Raw genomic sequence first — 22,944 nt, forward strand, 5'->3', positions numbered from 1 at the left:
CAGTAGAATCAGTGAGAGGGCAGATGTTCTCTGTTTTACCCAAGATGACTCAGCAGCTTACAGCCTCATAGACAGGCTCTGAGTAGAGAGAGAGCGAGAGCGAGACAGACAGAGAGAGAGAGAGAGAGAGAGACAGAACTTCTGAGTGTAATGTTTACTGTAAGTTTTTGTTTAGTTCACTTTTGTTTATTATATACTTCACTTGCTTTGGCAATTTTAATTAACATATGTTTTCCATGCCAATAAAGCCCTTGAATTGAATGAGACAGCGAGGAGGGAGTAAAAGACAGCGAGGATAGAGTGAGGGGGACAGAGGGAGAGAGATACAAAGAGAGAGAGAGAGAGAGAGAGAGAGAGAGAGAGAGAGAGAGAGAGAGAGAGAGAGAGAGAGAGAGAGAGAGAGAGAGAGAGAGAGAGAACTGAACCACATCTCTGGATCCATACAAAAACATAATCAAAGGAGAGGAACATGAAAAGCTCTCAACTACCCCACTTAATTCTGCCTCTCCTAAACCCTCTAGGCACTGGGGCCTCCCTATTCTTCCAGGAACATTCTGGTCAAGAGCACCTAAACACCACTCATATTGCATGGCACAATTTAAGAAGATACTTCTGAAGAAAGTAGTGATGTCAGGGTTTGGGACTCCTCTGTGGCTTTGGTTTTCTAGGAAAGCATTTGGTTTTCGAGTAGAGTAAGCTGTCCTTTTTGCTGTATCATTGTACCCTTTCTCATGTTACCCGACATCTAGTCTGTTTCCCAAAGAGTAGCCTATTGCTTATGGGCCATGGTCATTAGTAGAACACTATGTAGGAATTAGGATGCCATTTGAGATTAATCCCTAGAGCAACTGTGACTGAGTGCTGTATCTTCTAACAGTCAACAGTACATGTAAATGCCCTAGCAAGAAGCACGTACCAGCTCAGACCAAGGCCAGTGCCAGTGAAATCTTCACAATGTTATAACCACAATGTTTTATCTTGGTATACGGTTACAGTGAGGGAAAAAAGTATTCGATCCCCTGCTGATTTTGTACATTTGCGCGCTGACAAACAAATGATCAGTCTATATTTTTAATGGTAGGTTTATTTGAACAGTGAGAGACAGAATAACAAAAACAAAAAATCCAGAAAAACGCATGTCAAAAATGTTATAAATTGATTTGCATTTTAAAGAGGGAAATAAGTATTTGACCCCTCTGCAAAGATTTCTGGCTCTCACAGACCTGTAACTTCTTCTTTAAGAGGATCCTCTGTCCTCCACTCGTTACCTGTATTAAATGGCACCTGTTTGAACTTGTTATCAGTATAAAAGACACCTGTCCACAACCTCAAACAGTCACCCTCCAAACTCCACTATGGCCAAGACCAAAGAGCTGTCAAAGTACACCAGAAACAAAATTGTAGACCTGCACCAGGCTGGGAAGACTGAATCTGCAATAGGTAAGCAGCTTGGTTTGAAGAAATCAACTGTGGGAGCAATTATTAGGAAATGGAAGACATACAAGATCACTGATAATCTCCCTCGATCTGGGGCTCCACGCAAGATCTCACCCCGTGGGGTCAAAATGATCACAAGAATGGTGAGCAAAAATCCCAGAACCACACGGGGGGACCTAGTGAATGACCTGCAGAGAGCTGGGACCAAAGTAACAAAGTACCATCAGTAACACACTACGCCGCCAGGGACTCAAATCCTGCAGTGCCAGACGTGTCCCCCTGCTTAAGCCAGTACATGTCCAGGCACGTCTGAAGTTTGCTAGAGAGCATTTAGATGATCCAGAAGAAGATTGGGAGAATTTCATCTGACCATATGACACCAAAATAGAACTTTTTGGCAAAAACTCAACTCGTCATGTTTGGAGGACAAAGAATGTTGAGTTGCATCCAAAGAACACCATACATACAGTGAAGCATGGGGGTGGAAACATCATGCTTTGGGGCTGTTTTCCTGCAAAGAGACCAGGACGACTGATCCGTGTAAAGTAAAGAATGAATGGGGCCATGTATCGTGAGATTTTGAGTGAAAACCTCTTTCCATTAGCAAGGGCATTGAAGATGAAAGGTGACAGGGTCTTTCAGCATGACAATGATCCTAAACACACCGTCCGGGCAACGAAGGAGTGGCTTCGTAAGAAGCATTTCACGGTCCTGGAGTGGCCTAGCCAGTCTCCAGATCTCAACCCCATAGAAAATCTTTGGAGGGAGTTGAAAGTCCGTGTTGCCCAGCAACAGCCCCAAAACATCACTGCTCTAGAGGAGATCTGCATGGAGGAATGGGCCAAAATACCAGCAACAGTGTGTGAAAACCTTGTGAAGACTTACAGAAAACGTTTGACCTCTGTCATTGCCAACAAAGGGTATATAACAAAGTATTGAGATAAACTTGTTATTGACCAAATAATGATTTTCCACCTTAATTTGAAAATAAATGTATTAAAAAATCCTACAATGTGATTCTTTTTTTTTCTTCTCATTTTGTCTGTCATAGTTGAAGTGTACCTATGATGAAAATTACAGGCCTCTCTCATCTTTTTAAGTAGGAGAACTTGCACAATTGGTGGCTGACTAAATACTTTTTTGCCCCACTGTATATGTGCTTTCTTGAGCAGGGGGACCTTGCGGGCACTGCAGGATTTCAGTCCTTCACTGCAGTGTGTTACCAATTGTTTTCTTGGTGACCATGGTCCCAGCTGCCTTGAGATCATTGACAAGATCCTCCTGTGTAGTTCTGGGCTGATTCCTCACTGTTCTCATGATCATTGCAGCTCCATGAGGTGAGATGTTGCATGGAGCCCCAGGCCGAGGGAGATTGACAGTTATTTGTGTTTCTTCCATTTGCGAATAATTGCACCAACTGTTGTCACCTTCTCACCAAGCTGCTTGGCGATGGTCTTGTAGCCCATTCCAGCCTTGTGTAGGTCTACAATCTTGTCCCAGACATCCTTGGAGAGCTCTTTGGTATTGGCCATGGTGGAGAGTTTGGAATCTGATTGATTGATTGCTTCTGTGGACAGGGGTCTTTTATACAGGTAACACACTGAGATTTAGGAGCACTCCCTTTAAGAGTGTGCTCCTAATCTCAGCTCGTTACCTGTATAAAAGACACCTGGGAGCCAGAAATCTTTCTGATTGAGAGGGGGTCAAATACTTATTTCCCTCATTAAAATGCAAATCAATTTATAACATTTTTGACATGCGTTTTTCAGGATTTTTTTGTTGTTAGTCGGTCTCTCACTGTTCAAATAAACCTACCATTCAAATTATAGACTGATAATTTATTTGTCTGGGGGCAAACATACAAAATCAGCAGGGGATCAAATACTTTTTTCCCTCACTGTAAGTGTAGAGCGATTTTTTTCCTCAAATAAATGCCCTGTGCACATGTATACCCCAATCATCTTTTCTCACTACAAATATTATTCTAATCCTCAAATAGTCCTCTTCCAAAATAAGACAAGACATACTATACTTTATTTTCCATTTTCATTGCAGATCACTGACATCTGTCTACATGTAATCCAGTATTTTCTAACCATTCATATTCCTAAACCCCTACCTTATTTAGCATGTACAGTCTAACCCAGACAGCACGGCTCGGCTGGTGTGTAGCCTAAATAAATTATTAGGTTTGGTCTGACTGGAACGGACTCTGTGACGACTAGAGGTTGACAACTGATGATTAAAATGTTACCATTAATTAGAATGTGATATTCAGAGGTGATCACTTAGTAAGTTAATGTGATGATATCTTGTATATCTTGAGGTATATTTGAGGTCATTTCGGTGTGATGTTTCTTTGGTTGGATATTTGGGTGGGGCATTTGATTTGTGAGATGACTGATGATAGCTTGACTGAACTCTGTTAGTGATTCACCAGAGCTGACTGATCTCTCCAATCAATCATTCAGTAAAATAATGCTAGCTAAACATTCAAACAGCAGTGCAGACATAAGCTCAGTCGGAGAGTTAACTTGTTAAGAAGCTGTATTAAAGTGAACTGACCACCGCTGCCTCACTGTATAGCCTTCCAGGGAGATAAGGCCAATTCAGTAAATATACCTTTTTAAAGTTAAATTATGTTCTTCCCAAGAAAACGTCAAGCTACTTGAATGGCCTCATCATACCGGACTGTGTGATTAGATGTAGTGTTCTCTCTCTTCTCTTTAAATCACCTACGGCTAGACTAGACTCAGTGACATTTCTGGTATAAAAACAACTCAATTAAAACCAACACTCCTCTTTAATCACCACAGTCATTAGAACTGCTGGTGTCTGATACACCAGCCACGACAATAACATTAAACATCCTGTTAGGTTGAGAGATATGGTTAAAGAGCATATTCAGATGAAACCAGATAATATTCCTGAGTGTGCTTGTGCAAAATATTTTCGACGATATACAGTGCCTTCAGAAAGTGTTCATTCCCCTTGACTTATTCCACATTTTGTTGTGTTACAGCCTGAATTCAAAATGGTTTAAATGCTGTTGTTTATTACCTATCTACACACAATAGCCCATAATGACAAAGTGAAAACATGTTTTCAGAAGTGTTAGCAAATTGATTGAAAATGAAATACAGAAATCTAATGTACATAAGTATTCACACCCCCATCTTTGCCAGCAATTACAGCTGTGAATCTTTCTGGGTAAGTCTCTAAAATCCTTCAGGCTCTGTCAAGTTGGTTGTTGATCATTGCTTGACAGCCATTTTCACATCTTGCCATAGATTTTAAGCTGATTTAATGTAACTAGGGCCTCAGGAACATTCAATTTAGTCTTGGTAAGCAACTCCAGTGTATATTTGGCCTTGTGTTTTAAGTTATTATCTTGTTGAAAAGTGAATTTGTCTCTCCATGTCTGTTGGAAAGCAGACTGAACCAGGTTTTCGCCTGTGCTTAGCTCTATTCCGTTTCTTTTATCCTAAAAAACTCCCTACTGTTGTCCTTGCCGAGAACAAGCATACCCATAACATGATGCAGCCACCACCATGTTTGAAAATATGAAGAGTGATACTCCGTGACGTGTTGTGTTGGCCCCAAACAAAACTCTTTGTATTCAGGATTTAATTTCGTACCTTATTGCAAACAGGATACATATTTCGGAATATTTTTATTCTATATCGGTTTCCTTCCTCTCCGGCAACTGAGTTAGAAAGGACACCTGTATCTTTGTAGTGACTGGGTGTATTGATTAATCATCCAACGTGTAATTAACAACTTCACCATGCTCAAAGGGATATTCAATGTCTGCTTTTTCTGAACCTACCAATAGGTGCCCTTCTTTCCGGTGTTTGAAATTAACTGCTCGACAGATGGACCTTACAGATTATTGTACAGTATGTGTGGGGTACAGAGATGAGAACATCATTAAAAAATAATGTTAACACTTTAATTGCACACAGAGTGAGTCCATGCAACTATTAGGTGACTTGTTAAGCACATTTTTACACCTGAACTTATTTAGGCTTGCCTTAAATATTATTATTCACATGTGCCGAATACAACAGTGAAATGCTTACTTACAAGCCCCTAACCAACAATGCAGTTGAAAAAATACGATAAAGAATAAGAAATAAAAGTAACAAGTAATTAAAGAGCACCAGTAAAATAACAATAGCAAGACTATATACAGTGGGTACCAGTACAGAGTCAATGTCACGCCCTGACCTTAGATATCTTTGTTTTCTTTATTATTTTGGTTAGGTCAGGGTGTGACAAGGGTGGTTGGTTTAGTTTTTGTATTGTCCATGTATTTTTCGTCCTGTCTAGGGCTTTTGTATATCTATGGGGTTTTAGTATGTCTAGGTATATGTAGGTCTATGGTGGCCTGAATTGGTTCCCAATCAGAGACCGCTGTTTATTATTGTCTCTGATTGTGGATCCGATTTAGGTTGCCATTTTCCATTTTGGTTTTGTGGGTTATTGTCAGCATTCGGTTTATATAGCTTCACGTTCATTTTGTTATTTTGTTTAGTGTTCTTTCTTTATTAAAAGATGTATTCATATCACGCTGCACCTTGGTTTCCTCGTTATGACGAACGTGACAGTCAATGTGCGGGGGCACCGGTTAGTCAAGGTAATTTACATAATATGTACATGTACACTACCGTTCAAAAGTTTAGGGTCACTTATGAATATCCTTGTTTTCCATGAAAACATAAATTAAATGAGTTGCAAAATGAATAGGAAATATAGTCAAGACGTTGACAAGGTTATAATGTTTTTTTTATTTAAATAATATTTGTGTACTTCAAACTTTGCTTTCGTCAAAGAATCCTCCTTTTGCAGCAATTATAGCCTTGCAGACCTTTGGCATTCTAGTTGTCAATTTGTAAAGGTAAGCTGAAGAGATTTCACCCCATGCATCATGAAGCACCTCCCACCAGTTTGATTGGCTTAATGGGCACTACTTACGTACCATACGGTCAAGCTGCTCCCACAACAGCTCAATAGGGTTGAGATCCGGTGACTGTGCTGGCCACTCCATTATAGACAGAATACCAGCAGACTGCTTCTTCCCTAAATAGTTCTTGCATAGTTTGGAGCTGTGCTTTGGGTCATTGTCCTGTTGTGGGAGGAAATTGGCTCCAATTAAGCGCCGTCCACAGGGTTTTTATTTGATTTAACCTTTATTTAACTAGGCAAGTCAGTTAAGAACAAATTCTTATTTACAATGACAGCCTACCCCAGGCTATGACATGGCGTTGCAAAATGGAGTGATAGCCTTTCTTCTTCAAGACCCCTTTTACCCTGTACAAATCTCCCACTTGTCCAGCACCAATCTAACTCTGTTCAGTGTCTGTGTTCTTTTGCCCATCTTAATCTTTACTTTTTATTGGCCAATCTGAGATACGGCATTTATTTTGCAACTCTGCCTAGAAGGCCAGCATCCCAGAGTCACCTCTTCACTGTTGACGTTGAATTGTTTAACTTCGGTCAAACGGTTCGGGTAGCCTTCCACAAGCCTCCCACAATAAGTTGGGTGAATTTTGGTCCATTCCTCCTGACAGTGCTGGTGTAACTGAATCAGGTTGGTTGGCCACAAATGCTCTATAGGATTGAGGTCAGGGGTCTGTGATGGCCACTCCAATACCTTGACTTTGTTGTCCTTAAGCCATTTTGATACAACTTTGGAAGTATGCTTGGGGTCATTGTCCATTTGGAAGACCCATTTGCGACCAAGCTTTAACTTCCTGACTGATGTTGCTTCAATATATCCACATCATTTTCTTCACTCATGATGCCATCTATTTTGTGAAGTGCACCAGTCCCTCCTGCAGCAAAGTTCCCCCACAACATGATGCTGCCACCCCCGTGCTTCCAGGTTGGAATGGTGTTCTTCGGCTTGCAAGCCTGCCCCTTTTTCCTCCAAACATAATGATGGTCACTATGGCCAAGCAGTTCTATTTTTGTTCATCAGACCAGAAGACATTTCTCCAAAAAGTAAGAACTTTATCCCCATGTGCAGTTGCAAACCGTAGTCTGGCTTTTTTATGGCGGTTTTGGAGCAGTGGCTTCTTCCTTGCTGAGCAGCCTTTCAGGTTATGTTGATTATAGGACTCTTTTCTTCACTGTAGATATCAATATGTTTGTACCCGTTTCCTCCAGCATCTTCACAAGGTCCTTTGCTGCTGTTCTGGGATTGATTTGCACCTTTCGCACCAAAGTACATTGATCTCTAGGAGACAGAATGTGTCTCCTTCCTGAGCGGTATAACAGCTGCGTGGTCCCATGGTGTTTACACTTGGGTACTATTGTTTGTACAGATGAACGTGGTACTTGTTAGGTGTTTGGAAATTGCTCCCAAGGATGAACCAGACTTGTGGAGGTCAACAATTTTTTGGGCTGATTTCTTTTGTTTTTCCCATGATGTCAAGCAAAGAGTCACTGAAATTGAAGGTAGGCCTTGAAATACATCCACAGGTACACCTCCAACAGACTCAAATGATGTCAATTAGCCTATCAGAAGCTTCTAAAGCCATGACATACTTTTCTGTAATTTTCCAAGCTGTTTAAAGGCAGCCAACTTAGTGTATGTAAACTTCTGACCCACTGGAATTGTGATACAGTGAAATAATATGTCTGTAAACAATTGTTGGAAAAATGACTTGTGTCATGCACAAAGTAGATTTCCTAACTGCCTTGCCAAAACTATAGATTGTTAACAAGAAATTTGTGGAGTGGTTGAAAAATGTGTTTTAATAACTACAACCTAAGTCTATGTAAACCTCCGACTTCAACTGTATATATTCAATTTTTTTTAAATCAGCCGTGTCTACACTGTATTTCTGATAAATTTTATGTTATTTTAATGGACAAAAAATGAGCTTTTCTTTCAAAAACATGGACATTTCTAAGTGACCCCAAACTTTTGAACGGTAGTGTAGGTAGAGTTATTAAAGTGACTATGCATAGATAAGAGGGTAGCAGTGGCATAAAAGAGGGGGGGGAAATGCAAATAGTCTGGGTAGGCATTTGATTAGATGTTCAGGAGTCTCATGTTTTGGGGGTAGAAGCTGTTTAGAAGCCTCTTGGACCTAGACTTGGCACTCCGGTACCGCTTGCTGTGCGGTAGCAGAGTGAACAGTCTATTACTAGGGTGGCTGGAGTCTTTGACAAATTTTAGGATCTTCCTCTGACACCGCCTGGTATAGAGGTCCTGGATGGCAGGAAGCATGGCCCCAATGATGTACTGGGCCGTACGCACTTCTCTCTGTAATGCCTTGCGGTCAGAGGCCGAGCAGTTGCCATACCAGGCAGTGATGCAACCAGCATTTACAATGCTCTCGATGGTGCAGCTGTAGACACTTGAGGATCTGAGGACCCATGCCAAATTTCAGTCTCTCTCTCATTGTCGGTGATCAGGTGATCACTGCTGAGCTTTGAGGGCACTATGGTGTTGAACGCTGAGCTGTAGTCAATGAATAGCATTCTCACATAGGTGTTCCTTTTGTCCAGGTGGGAAAGGGCAGTGTGGAGCGCAAAAGAGATCTGTTAGGGTTTCATGCAAATTGGAGTGGGTCTAGGGTTTCTGGGATAATGGTGTTGATGTGAGCCAAGACCATGCTTTCAGAGCACTTCATGGCTACAAAAGTGAGTGCTACAGTTCGGTAGTCATTTAGGCAGGTTACCTTAGTGTACCTTGGTGTTCTTAATTAATTGCGTTAGTTTGCTGTACCTGCACCAAAACGCTAGTATTTTTCTTTCATAGATTGTTCTCCATCTTTTTAAATAGGGAGCCAATTCGTTTTCAGACATTTTAATTACATGAACGATAAACTCATGGCTCTCTCTTGTCTCTCTGCAGCAGACATATGGTGAGCAATATCTTTGGAACATCGATTCGCAATAAAATCTGTGTCGATTCGCAATACATATAAATTGTGAAAATCACGATACATGTCGTGTCAGCACCAAAGTTGTGATAATATTGTATCATGAGGTCCCTGGCAATTCCCAGCACAGAATTGTAAATTCTGTGGATACGGTACTACTGTAGCTACAGTATAGCTAGGACAACTACCATAGTCCATGAAACCCATTGATTGATATGGAGAGTGTGTTTCCTATGATCAAATGTAGACTATGGTAGGTCACTGTAAAGAGCTAAGGAGGTCACAGGTCAGATCCATTGACATGCAGCAGATCTGAGGGGGAGACAACTACCTTCAGGGAAATGGCTGACTATGTCGAGTTCTAACTGCATAAAAAAATGCCAGTTATCCTGTGGAGCCTGCCAATGGAAAACTCTGTCGGCTGACCACCATGCTGCGCTATATGCCTTGAATCTCAGTCTAATAATACACTTCAACCACATTTAAAATATAGCTAGTCTAAAACCACCTGCTGGAACTCAGAGGACGTTCCACTGTCTTGCTGGCAAGATCTGATAGATATCGGGAAATTTACAGAACTCTCAACTCTCACTTACTCTCATAAATCAATATGCATAGAAATGAAGAACCACAGGGCAACGTCTTCACCCACTGACAAGGGAAACAGAGAATGTGGAAAAATGCCATGTCTGACTGTTTCTAAGAGGGAGAATTGATGGCTCACATCCAAACTGTACCACAAGATCCATAGCCAAAGCTCTGGATAAGAGCGGTAGGCTATTAATGGGCACGCAAATACACACACTCACACTGAATGCAGTGTGATCTGCTGTATGCAGCATCTGAGAGTGGTGTATGTACACATCTCTGATTCCCACACAGTGACCCTGTGTACTGGCCCTGAGTGATGCTGTGCGTAAGCGGATCCAGGATAACTCCAGCTCCTCCACATGCTTGCTCATAACGCTCCTCCTCCGGTGGGTTAGAAACCACTTCAATGCACCTTATATGGCCATGTCTCAAATGGCTCCCTATTCCCCATATAGTGCACTACTTTTGACCAGAATCATATGGGCCCTAGTCAAAAATAATGCACTATATAGGGAATAGGGTGCCATTTGGGAGACAAGATGTACCTCTGCATGACGAGGCACTTTAATCCCCTCCGCTCTTCTCTCAAAGCTAGGCACCCTGGTTTGATCAGGAGTAGCCACACAAGGCCCAGAGCAAGCAACTACATATTAACTTCTGAAGAAATGAATGCTAGTGTAAATACTAAACATACCTTCAAGAGTAAAGGTAAGGCATTCTTAACAGAAGCAAACGATTCATACCGCTCTTTAGCATTGACATGAATACACCTTACCTACCCTTTCTGCTAATGACCTACAACATACAAACAATCCAGTACAGACGTTTCATTCTGCTGTCTGCCTGTGTGTAGAGCTGTGCCTTAGACACCACCATGACCCTCCATTCATTTAATCAGTCCGGAGATGGCAGAGACTACCGGTGTAGGTCAACCAATGGCATTTATCTGAAGCCAAATTAAAACCCTACCTGCATATGTGAGAAACACACACACATACATACACACACACACACACACACACACACACACACACGCAATTATAGAATTACACAAGTGCGGTCACAGCTTCCCGTGAGAGAGGTCACTTAACACCGATGTAACGCTGGTTGGTGAAACAAATGTATAGCTGCATCGGCACCCTTTTCCCTATATAGTGTACTATTTTTGACCAGGGCCCATAGGACCAGAAGTAAACTCTACTGTTTGACCACGACCTCTGCTGCAGCTAATGACTTTAAACTTCTATTTAATTGATTCATACAGGTCATGAACAGTGAAAATAATGTTTTTAATTCAATTTGATATGGTGTATGATGGCCAAAGTGTGAAAAATTACTGTTGCTTCTACATTGATACAGTTTGATCATAAAGTTACTGGTCCCCTCCCCCATATCAAACACTTGGATTCAGGAGGTGGATTATTAAGGGGATAAGGTGACATCACTCTCATTTTAATACACCAATGGTAAAATGATATTCTCTTACCTAATTTACATATGTACCGCCTTGTAACCAACATCGGAGAAGGTGTGATTATATAGCTACTCTACTGGTGCCAAAAATATGACTGTAGGGTGTCGGCAAATATTATTAAAAGTTTACACTATTCATCTGTGGAAAATATACTTATGTCTCCCCTTTCATATGTGTCTGGTGTTAGCTAGTTACTGGATAGCTAGGTCTTCAGCCAGCAGTTGTCATGTCAACACATCCGTCAGTGCTGCTGTGAACCACATCACAAGAGACATGCCAAACAGGAGAGGTATAAAAATAATTGATGCAATTTCCATGTTGTTTGAGTTGTTTTGTATATCACCAAATTTGCTTAAGATGATTTTACTGCAACACTTCTCACTGCCTCCAAGTATTTTGACATCTGCGTTTCAAAGAGCTGTCAGTCAAGGCGAGCCCACTCAGCCTGTCTTTTCAAACTTCCTGGTAGTTAGCCATGAGAGAGAAACACATTTTTCTAAAATGGTGAGCATTTATATCCCCAAAAATATTATGGGTGATATGAGTCACTCAAAAGGCTATTTTACACAGAAATCAGAATGACTATTTGGGACCTTTAATTAATTGATTGGATTTATATAGGGCTTCCAAATGCTCAAAGTGCTTACATAGTAAAGGGGAAACTCACTTCATCCCCCACCAATAGACCAAATACTATTTCCAGTGAGATTGAGGTTTTCCTACTGTAGGATTAGGAGTTACCCAACGTCAGAGGAAGCCGGAGAGAATAATTCACCACACATCGTCCATTCAACAATTACTAAAGTCCTGAAATATCCTAAAACACTTTGTACATCAGAGCCAAAAGACAGCCATTGTCCAAACTGACTTTGAGGAGCAGTAATATCCTGGGGTAATCAGCTTTATGATAATAGTTTGGGTTTGTATAAGAAACAACACGGATCCAATTCTAATAAAATAAGAAACAGTAAAAGCAGAGAAGAGAACATTGTTTCATAAAGTCCCTGTTAAGGTAACGGAGCTAAACGACTACCGCCCCGTAGCACTCACTTCCGTCATCATGAAGTGCTTTGAGAGACTAGTCAAGGACCATATCACCTCCACCCTACCTGACACCCTAGACCCACTCCAATTTGCTTACCGCCCAAATAGGTCCACAGAAGACGCAATCGCAACCACACTGCACTAACCCATCTGGACAAGAGGAATACCTATGTGAGAATGCTGCTCATCGACTACAGCTCAGCATTTAACATCATAGTACCCTCCAAACTCGTCATCAAGCTCGAAACACTGGGTCTCGACCCCGCCCTTTGCAACTGGGTACTGGACTTCCTGACGGGCCACCGCCAGGTGGTGAGGGTAGGTAACAACATCTCCACCCCGCTGATCCTCAACACTGGGGCCCCACAAGGGTGCGTTCTGAGCCCTCTCATGTACTCCCTGTTCACCCACGACTGCGTGGCCATGCACGCCTCCAACTCAATCATCAATTTTGCGGACGACACTACAGTGGTAGGCTTGATTACCAACAACGACGCGACGGCCTACAGGGAGGAGGTGAGGGCCCTCGGAGTGTAGTGTCAGGAAAATAACCTCACTCAACGTCAACAAAACAAAGGAGATGATTGTGGACTTCAGGAAACAGCAGAGGGAGCACCCCCCTATCCACATCGATGGGACAGTAGTGGAGAGGGTAGTAAGTTAAGGTCCTCGGCGTACATATCACAGACAAACTGAATTGGTCCACCCACACAGACAGCGTCATGAAGAAGGCGCAGCAGCGCCTCTTCAACCTCAGGAGGCTGTCGGGCTGTATCACCGCCTGGCAACTGTACGGCAACTGCTCCGCCCACAACCGTAAGGATCTGGGGGCAAACTACCTACCACCGGGGGCAAACTACCTGCCCTCCAGGACACCTACACCACCCGATGTCACAGGAAGGCCATAAAGATCATCAAGGACAACAACCGTCCGAGCCACTGCCTGTTCACACCGCTATCATCCAGAAGGCGAGGTCAGTACAAGTGCATCAAAGCAGGGACTGAAAAACAGCTTCTATCTCAAGGCCATCAGACTGTTGAACAGTCACCACTAACATTGAGTGGCTGCTGCCAACACACTGACTCAACTCCAGCCACTTTAATAATGGGAATTGATGGAAATTGATGTAAAATATATCACTTGCCACTTTAAACAATGCTACTTAATATAATGTTTACATACCCTACATTACTCACCCTACATTACTGTACTCTATATCATCTACTGCATCTTTATGTAATACATGTATCACTAGCCACTTTAAACTATGCCACTTTGTTTACATACCCTACATTACTCATCTCATATGTATATACTGTACTCGATACCATCTACTGCATCTTTCCTATGCCGTTCTGTACCATCACTCATTCATATATATTTATGTACATATTCTTTATCCCTTTACACTTGTGTGTATAAGGTAGTAGTTTTGGAATTGTTAGGTTAGATTACTCGTTGGTTACTACTGCATTGTCGGAACTAGAAGCACAAGCATTTCGCTACACTTGCATTAACATCTGCTAACCATGAGTATGTGACAAATACATTTGATTTGATTTGTTGTTTGTCCTGAGCCAGCAGCCTATTAATTTCAGGCGAGTAGTCAGGAGTCATCCACAATGCATCGACTCTTCATTTGTCCTCTCCTGACACGGTACGTACTCTGAGCCGGTGTGTGTACGGTGTGAGGGTGAGGGTGAGAGGGTTGCTCGGAGGGAGCATACAGTTCGCTCATTAAGAAGGGAACATTCTGCTGCAGAGGCATGTCTACTGTCGCAAATAGTCTGGAATAAGAAGAAAAATAACTCATATACAGTCAAGGTGAGATTAACCTGGTCCACCAGTCGTCTCTGTCCAACTATCTACATGAGGAAGCAAGTGAACCTGGGGACGAGGTTAACAGCCAGAACCATAGATTGGGAATATGTACTTTATGGCTCTAAGTCAGTCTGGTCAGGGCCTTTGCCTGAAATCCAAACTTATAGTTCAGTTTCTTCAATGTGGAGTGATACAATGATATTCAGTTTAGATTCCAGGCTAGGCTACCCTTGTCTAGCTGGTTTCTGGTCTGTGTCTGTGTGAGTGTCTATGTGTTAGACAGGGATAACTCACAAAGTGGTCTCAAGCTTAGGGACGGCCAGCCAGGGGAGCAAGGGAACATAAATCATACTGATATCAATAAGGGGAGGTGTCTTCCCAAACCCAGGATGCGTACCAAATGGCACTATTTACTATTTAGCCATTCGGGACCCATTCCGGGCTCAGATCCAGGACGACAAGGTGAGCTATACGAGAGGAGCAACGCTGAAACTACTTATAGTGTCACCACCAGCAGTAACAATGTTTCACGACGGCCTGCCTTCCCTGCTGCTACTACTGTGTATTGATTATTAACCTATGAACACCGCTCCACTCACCATCCATCCCATGGAACATGATATCTGTTTTGCACCATCCTACAACAGCATGTAGGCTGTGGTGAGGTGGATGTACTTTTTATTATTTAGGTAGCAGCTTTCCAACACTGCTGATACATAAGTATATTAAAGGGATTGTATTTGAAACTCAGTATTTCATGATAAATGTCACTGCACATCACTGTACTGAGATATTGCCAATAACCAGCTAAAACCAATTAGCATTCTGCTCTGATGTAATACGTAATACATACCCTTAGACCTGGTCCAGAGGACTGGGTCAAATACCAAAGTTAAACATCAGTTTAACATCTTTTGTTGGCTTAGCACATTTGAGTCTTCAAAAGGTGGTGGTGCCAAGGTCCAGTACAGCAATGGATATCCCGTGTGCTGGCTACATAACATAAAGTCCATTCATCCAAACTCCCTAACATTGTCCCTACCACCACTACACATTTGTGTCTGTCCTATGGGAGCCCTATGGGCCCTGGTCCAAAGTAGGACACTACATACAGTATAGGGAGTAGGGGGCCAATTGGGACGCAGCCATATCCACCACAACATCAGCTCAGCTGTACCTCAGTGAATTCTCCTCATCTTTAGCTGTGTCATCACCCTGTAAGGGTGTAGGGAAACAGAACAGTACTCATACAGCAGCCAAGCCAATAGGCATGCAGTTTCACTACCAAAACCTCTCTCAGTTTAAAACTACTCCGGCCCCCCCTCCTTCCATCCCTATTTATCAGTGTTATTCAAAGGAACCTACTGAAACAACATGTCAGCCTTTATCAGACAGGAAACAGAGGCAGATGAAAAGAAACATCATGTATTGCCTTTACTTGTCTTGTTTGATTTAGAGGGGACGTCTGGGAAAGCACTATAATAACGTGATGAAATACTGGGCTCTGCAGAGCAATGGAGGCAGGTGTACAACATTCCCCTGGCTAGACGGAAAGGAAATAAGTCATCTCCATACAGGCGGACCTATTTATCCTCAGAGTTGGATACATACAGGGTACGAAAGTTCCCAGGCTGCTTTCACTCCCATTTCTCAGTATCCCGTCATAACAGTAGACTTGAAATTAATGACCACTAGGAGTTGAAAACAGGAGCGTCTGTTGTTGATTAACCAAAGGGAGTTTTGCTAGGAAATCAAAACGACAGCAGTAGCAGAGTAGCCCTGATTTTAATTCATTTTGAATGTGCTGCATTAGTGCCCCCTTTCTCTTTGTTTGGCTGTTGCTGTGAATTATAATAGCAGGCAGCCAGAGACTGTCTGTGGGGATGAGTAGAGACAGAGAGACTGTTGTTGGCTTCACACCAAACCCTGCCGGGGAGGAGAGCGAAAGAGAGGAGGATGGAAGCTAGGAGAGGAGGGGGCTGAGCACTGTTGCAGGGGAAATAAACATAGCTATATGGAGCTGAAGGATGGGAATAAAAACAAACAAAAGACTATTGTAAAACTATTGTAAAATAATTGTAAAATGTATATAGTATGTATAAGCTGGAAGTTGAAGCCTAAGAGTTGTTGTCCATTAGTTTACTCCAATTAGGGCAGGGATGGTAGGGTTAGGGGAAAATTAAAGGAATATATATATATATATATATATTTATTTGAAAATGATGCAGACAATTACATTGACCGAAGCCACAATCTGCAATATTAAGAGGGTGGCGAGATACAGTGCCTTCAGGAAGTATTCAGATCCCATGACTTTTTCCATGTTTTGTTACATTACAGCCTTATTCTGGAATGGATTTAAAAAATATTTTCCCCAATCTACACACAATACCCCATAATGACAAAGCGAAAACAGATTTAGACATTTTTGCACATTTCAAAAAAAAATATTTAAACATATTTACATAAGTATTCAGACCCTTTGCTATGGGACTCGAAATTGAGCACAGGTGCATCCTGTTTCCATTGATCATCCTTGAGACATTTTTACAACTTGGAGTCCACCTGTGGTAAATTCAATTGATTGGACATGATTTGGAAAAGGCACATACCTGTTTATATAAGGTCCCACAGTTGACAGTAAACGTCAGAGCAAAAACCAAGCCATGAGGTCAAGGGAATTGTCCGAAGAGCTCAGAGACAGGATTGTGTCAAAAAAAAATTCTGCAGCATTGAAAATCCCCAAGAATAAGCTGTTGCTGTGAAACACAGTGGCCTTCATCATTCTAAAATTGAAGAAGTTTGGAACCACCAAGACTCTTCCTAGAGCTGGCAGCCCGGCCAAACTGAGCAATGAGGGGAGAAGAGCCTTGGTCAGGGAGGTGACCAAGAACCCGGTGGTCACTCTGACAGAGCTCCAGAGTTCCTCTGTGGAGATGGGAGAAACTTCCAGAAGGACAACCATCTCTGCAACACTCCACCAATCAAGCCTTTATGGTAGAGTGGCCAGACAGAAGCCACTCCTCAGTAATAGGCACGACAGCCCGCTTGGAGTTTGCCAAAAAGGCACCTAAAAGACTCTCAGACCATGAGAAACAAGATTATCTGGTCTGATGAAACCAAGATTGAACTGCCAAGAGTCACTTCTGGAGGAAACCTGACACCATCCTTATGGTGAAGCATGGCAGTGGCAGCATCATTCTGTTTTTCAGAGGCAGGGACTGGGGGACTAGTCAGGATCGAGTGAAAGAGGAACGGAGCAAAGTACAGAGAGATCCCTGATAAAAATCTGCTCCAGAGTGCTCAGGACCTTCTCTGAAGTCTCAGGACCTTCTGGACAAGTCTCTGAATGTCCTTGAGAAGTCTAGCCAGAGCCCGGACTTGAACCCAATCGAACATCTGTGGAGAAACCTGAAAATAGCTGTGCTGTGTCGCTCCCCATCCAACCTGACAGAGCTTGAGAGGATCTGCAGAGTGCCAAGCTTGTAGCGTCATTTAAAATATATAACCTTTATTTAACTAGGCAAGTCAGTTAAAGAACAAATTCTTATTTACAATAACAGCCTACCGGGGAACAGTGGGTTAATTAACTGCCTTGTTCAGGGGCAGAATGACAGATTTTTACGTTGTCAGCTCGGATATTCGATCCAGCAACCTTTATGGTTACTGTCCCAACGCTCTAAACACTAGGCTACCTGCCACCCCAAGAAGACTCGAGGCTGTAATCGCTGCAGGTGCTAAAGGTGCTTTAACAAAGTACTGAGTAAAGAGTCCGAATACTTATGTAAATGTGATATCAGTTTTTTTATTTTATTAGCTACATTTTCTACAAAGCTGTTTTTGCTTTGTCATAATGGGGTAGTGTGTGTAGATTGAGGGGGAACATTTTTAAAAATCCAATTTAGAATAAGGCTGTAATTTAACAAAATGTGAAAAAAAGTCAAGGGGTCTGAATACTTTCCGAATGCACTGTATATGAATCTACAGTATATTTGTATGCATTAATACAATGACAGTCAAATGGCCCACAGTGAAATGCAATTAGGTGGACAGAACACAGCTGACGACACAGACTCAAAGTCAAGCAGAACAGAGCCTGATGAAAAAGCATAGCAGGACTGAAATAAGAGACAGCTAGAATCAGCCACAGAATATAACTCATCTGACAACCACAGGCACTTCTCCCTCCCACTCCTTCCTCTCATCCCTCCATCTGAAATAAGATGTCACTGCTACACCTACTGGTCATTCTGAGGAGCTGTCTCCAACTAAACATTGCAACTGTTGAAATTAATAACACAATAATAATGATAAATCCCACATCCAATTCCCTAATCTAAATTATAGCCTGTTATCAAATGATTCAGATGTAGGAATGATGACACGGCCCATGTCAATCACCAGAACACAAAGAAATTATGTTTTGCATACAGACAGAGAGAGGCTGTGTCCCGAATGGAACCCTATTCCCTATATAGTGCCCTGGTAGTAAACTATATAAGGAATAGGTTGCCATTTTGGACACATACTGAGACTCAGTTCTTATGCCTTGCAGTGGCCGGGTGGCCGTCCCTGTTCAAACAAATGGGCCGTGCCCGAGGGAAGGAGAATGGATCAGTGTTTGACAGGCAGTTTAAAGGTGTAAATAGAGTGCTGACACGGGGAGGGAAGGTCACGACGCACTGGGACATTAATGGCAGGTAATCAACCTTGGCAGGAGAGAGAGTAGCACATTTGCATTGAGATGGAGGCATTTAAAGTGTCAAGTCAATGACTCCAGCCTGGTCGAGCGTTCAAATTGAATTCCTACTGAATTAAATACTTGAGGATCCTGTAGTCTGGTCTCACTTCCCTTTATCCACTGCTCATCTGATTTTCAATGGGATTTTCTTTGGCTTCGTCCTCAAATGGCACCCTATTCCCTTTATAGTGCACTACTTTTGACCACACCCCCATAGGGAATAGAAAGCCATTTGGGAAGCACACACACAGTTACTGTAGCTGGCGCTTTTGACTGACGTCAAGGGATCATCATTCACAGGCTTCATCCATCCAGGTTCATCAAGACACATAAAAGAAGGAAGGCCAATAGCGAGGGAAAACAAATCTTTCTGTATGAGAGAGAGAGAAAGAGGAGGGAGCCTGACGGTAACTAAAAATTGACTTTTATTACAGCAGAAAAGTCACATTTGAAAGAAATCCTGGCTTGTCTTCCTTGCTCTGGGCTTAAATGCCACATGGGGGCTACATGGAGCCAGACTGAAGCAGTGAGGGCGCACACACACGGTCACACACACACATCTGATGGTCACCAGCACCACACAACCAGCCTGTCAGAAGTGGGTCTGGCTGTGTGACACAGCTCTGCCTCAGATTATACCCTGCTGGCTTTAGTGTGCCAGTTGGAATGCACCGGTACTGGCTCTATAAACCTTGGCTATACCAGTGCTGTTTGGCTAATTTTGTTTCAATATATAAAGTTAAAATTTGATTTGATCTTGTTTCAGAGTATTTGACCATGTTTCTCTCATGAAGTTCAAAGTGACTTTGTATGTCTGAGCTACAGATTGAAACAAATGTAGTAATCTCTATCAACAGACTGGGCAAAGAGTGTATACTCTTTTACCTCAATCTTTAGACAAGGGCACAGGGTAACGGGGTGACTAGCCCCCCGGGGTGAATTCTGTAATTCTCACAAAAACCACTGTCAATTATTATTTTATTTTTTTACAACACATTCCCTAGCTGCCACTACGCTTGCTCAACTAAAGTTGTTCTGTATCATCAAAATGTTTTAAGTCACTAACAAAATGAATAAGTTAATTTAATATGGAACTAAGAAAAAGTCATATTTATATATCAATCTAATTAAGTTAAATCCACACACACGACACAGACAGAAACACAGACAGAAACACACACACACACACACACACACACACACACACACACACTGGGGCAAAAACGTATTTAGTCAGCCACCAATTGTGCAAGTTCTCCCACTTAAAAAGATGAGGCCTGTAATTTTCATCATAGGTACACAGAGAAAATCACATTGTAGGATTTTTTATGAATTTATCTGCAAATTATGGTGGAAAATAAGTATTGACTGACCTTCATGTCATAAAGTAATGTAATGATGGACTGTCGTTTCTCTTTGCTTATTTGAGCTGTTCTTGCCATAATATGGACTTGGTCTTTTGCCAAATAGGGCTATCTTCTGTATACCATCCCTACCTTGTACCAACACAACTGATTGGCTCAAACGCATTAAGAAGGACAGAAATTCCACAAATTAACTTTTCACAAGGCACACCTGTTAATTGAAATGCATTCCAGGTGACGACCTCATGAAGCTGTTTGAGAGAATGCCAAGAGTGTGCAACGCTGTCATCAAGGCAAAGGGTGGCTAATATGAAGAAACTCAAATAGGGTAACATATGTAGGGTAACATATGTGTTACTTCATAGTTTTGATGTCTTCTCCCCACGTTACCGTACTGGCTGCAACAACAGTACAGTGAGTGGAGACAAGCATCTGTGGCTTTGTGATGTCATTGTCTGGTGAAGGTGACAGAGATGCAGTATCCTTAATCGTTTCCATTCCACAGGGACTTCATCAGGCTTCACAATAACATTGTAGTCTATTTATGACATCGCCAGAGTGTGCCAGTGATGTCAGTAAGCAGTAGGATGCGTCCCAAATGGCACACTATTCCCTTTAAAGTGAACTTATTTTGACCAGGACCCGTAGTGCACTATATAGGCAATAGGGTGCCATTTGAGATGCACCCTGGTCGCAAGAGGCATATCCACCACACAGGCCAAAGAGCTTGAGGGCACAGGCCTATCAAATATAGAGGGGTTATGGATCTAAAAGCCGCAGGACGAGAATGGCCCGGATCAATAGGTATTCCAGTTGCACCAAATAGCATCAACAGCATCCTGACCGGTTGCATCACTGCTACAGAGGGTAGTGCATCCGGCCCATGTCATCACTGGGGCCAAGCTATCTGCCATCCAGGACCTATATACTAGACGGTGTCAGAGGAAGGCCCCAAAAATTGTCAAAGACTCCAGTCATCCAAGTCATATACTGTTCTCTCTGCTACCAGGCGGCAAGTGGTACTGAAGTGCCACGTCTAGGTCCAAAGGGCTCCTTAACAGCTTCTACCACCAAGCCATAAGACTGCTGAACAATTCATCAAATGATCACCCAGACTATTTACATTGACCCCCCCCCCCCCCCTCTCTGTTTTTACACTGCTGCTACTCGCTGTTTATTATCTACGCATAGTCACTTAACCCCTACCTACATGTACAAATGACCTCAACTAACCTGTACTCCCTCGTTATTGTTATTTTCTATGACTTTTTATTTACATTTTTTACTTTAGTTTATTTAATAAATATTTTCTTAACTCTATTTCTTGAACTGCATTGTTGGTTAAGGGCTTGTAAGTAAGCATTTCACGGTAAGGTATTCGGCGCATATGACAAATACAATTTGGTTTGATGTGTCAAAATGGCTCTGATAATAAAGCAAACAAATCAGTTTCTGACAACAAGTTGGTACTCTTGGTACTGAACAAAGAACAAAAAACAGGTGCAAAAAGTGATTTGTTTATGATGGGTTCTTTGAATTTCTATTCCAGCCAACAGTCATACAATACCAGGGAAAATAATAATGTATCCCAAATAAGTATATGGATTTCAGCCGCAGTGCATAGGGAGAGGAAGGAAAGGAGAGACGAATCATGTCTCCCTGTTTGGGATGGATAACACATCCTTCAGACTTGTCTTGCAGCCCTACGTAGCCTAGGCTGCATCCCCCTATAGGCCCCGGTCAAAAGTAGTGCACTATATAAGGAATAGGGTGCCATTTGGGAGACAGCCTATTCTGCCTCTCCATCACTTTAACATTCACTAAGTACGATAGCTTCCCTGCTTTGTGAATCAGCAGGACCTATCACCTAGCTTCTCTTTCATCTGACAATTTCTAGTAGTGTGAAAGAGTAAGATAACTTCTTGTAGGGGTAGCGTCCCAAATGTCACCCTATTCCCTATATAGTGTACTATGTAGGGAACAGGGTGCCATTTGGGGGACAGAGTTTTGTGTCATGAGGTTCCCTTTAGCATGTAAATACATTCATCTTAAGAAGTGAATAATGAGGTGGCGGAGAGAGAGAGAGTTATTGGGGAATAAAAGCTGGTTCCACTGTGTAATTAGTCTTGTTTGTGCCACACAGAAAAATATTTATAACCAACTTCCCCTCAACTTCATGATAAATGACTATGGGTCTTTTTATTTGTGTTTATTGAGACAAATTCCATACTTTAACATTGCAATACTCCTCTCTCCATTGCCACGACACCGTAAAAAAGGGACAATTATACATGGATCAACCTTGTAAAACCTTTCTCTGTATAACAGAGAAGGGTACAGCTTGGGCTGTGGAGGTCATGAAGCAAAGAACTGCCGGTCTCACAGTAATTGACAGTTAAATAACAAACACAAATAGCATATCCTGCAATTAATATATAGTTTACACCATCACAATAAATCCATGATTTATTTTAGACAGGTATAAAGAAAATGTAGTATATTTCAGATGATCTGGCTATGTTGAGCGGTTAAGAAAGAAAGGTCCTCCTGTATGCTACATTTAAAGTTATTTA

General features: G+C 42.1%; 1 protein-coding gene across 5 annotated transcripts in view; it reads right to left on the minus strand.

Moving 5' to 3' along the window:
- tanc2b (tetratricopeptide repeat, ankyrin repeat and coiled-coil containing 2b) overlaps positions 1 to 22,944 on the minus strand; it is a 213,023-nt gene that overhangs the window by 140,899 nt on the left and 49,180 nt on the right. The window lies entirely within an intron of this gene.

This window comes from Oncorhynchus kisutch, linkage group LG25 (assembly GCF_002021735.2).
Source record: "Oncorhynchus kisutch isolate 150728-3 linkage group LG25, Okis_V2, whole genome shotgun sequence".
Classification (NCBI taxonomy): Eukaryota; Metazoa; Chordata; class Actinopteri; order Salmoniformes; family Salmonidae; genus Oncorhynchus; species Oncorhynchus kisutch.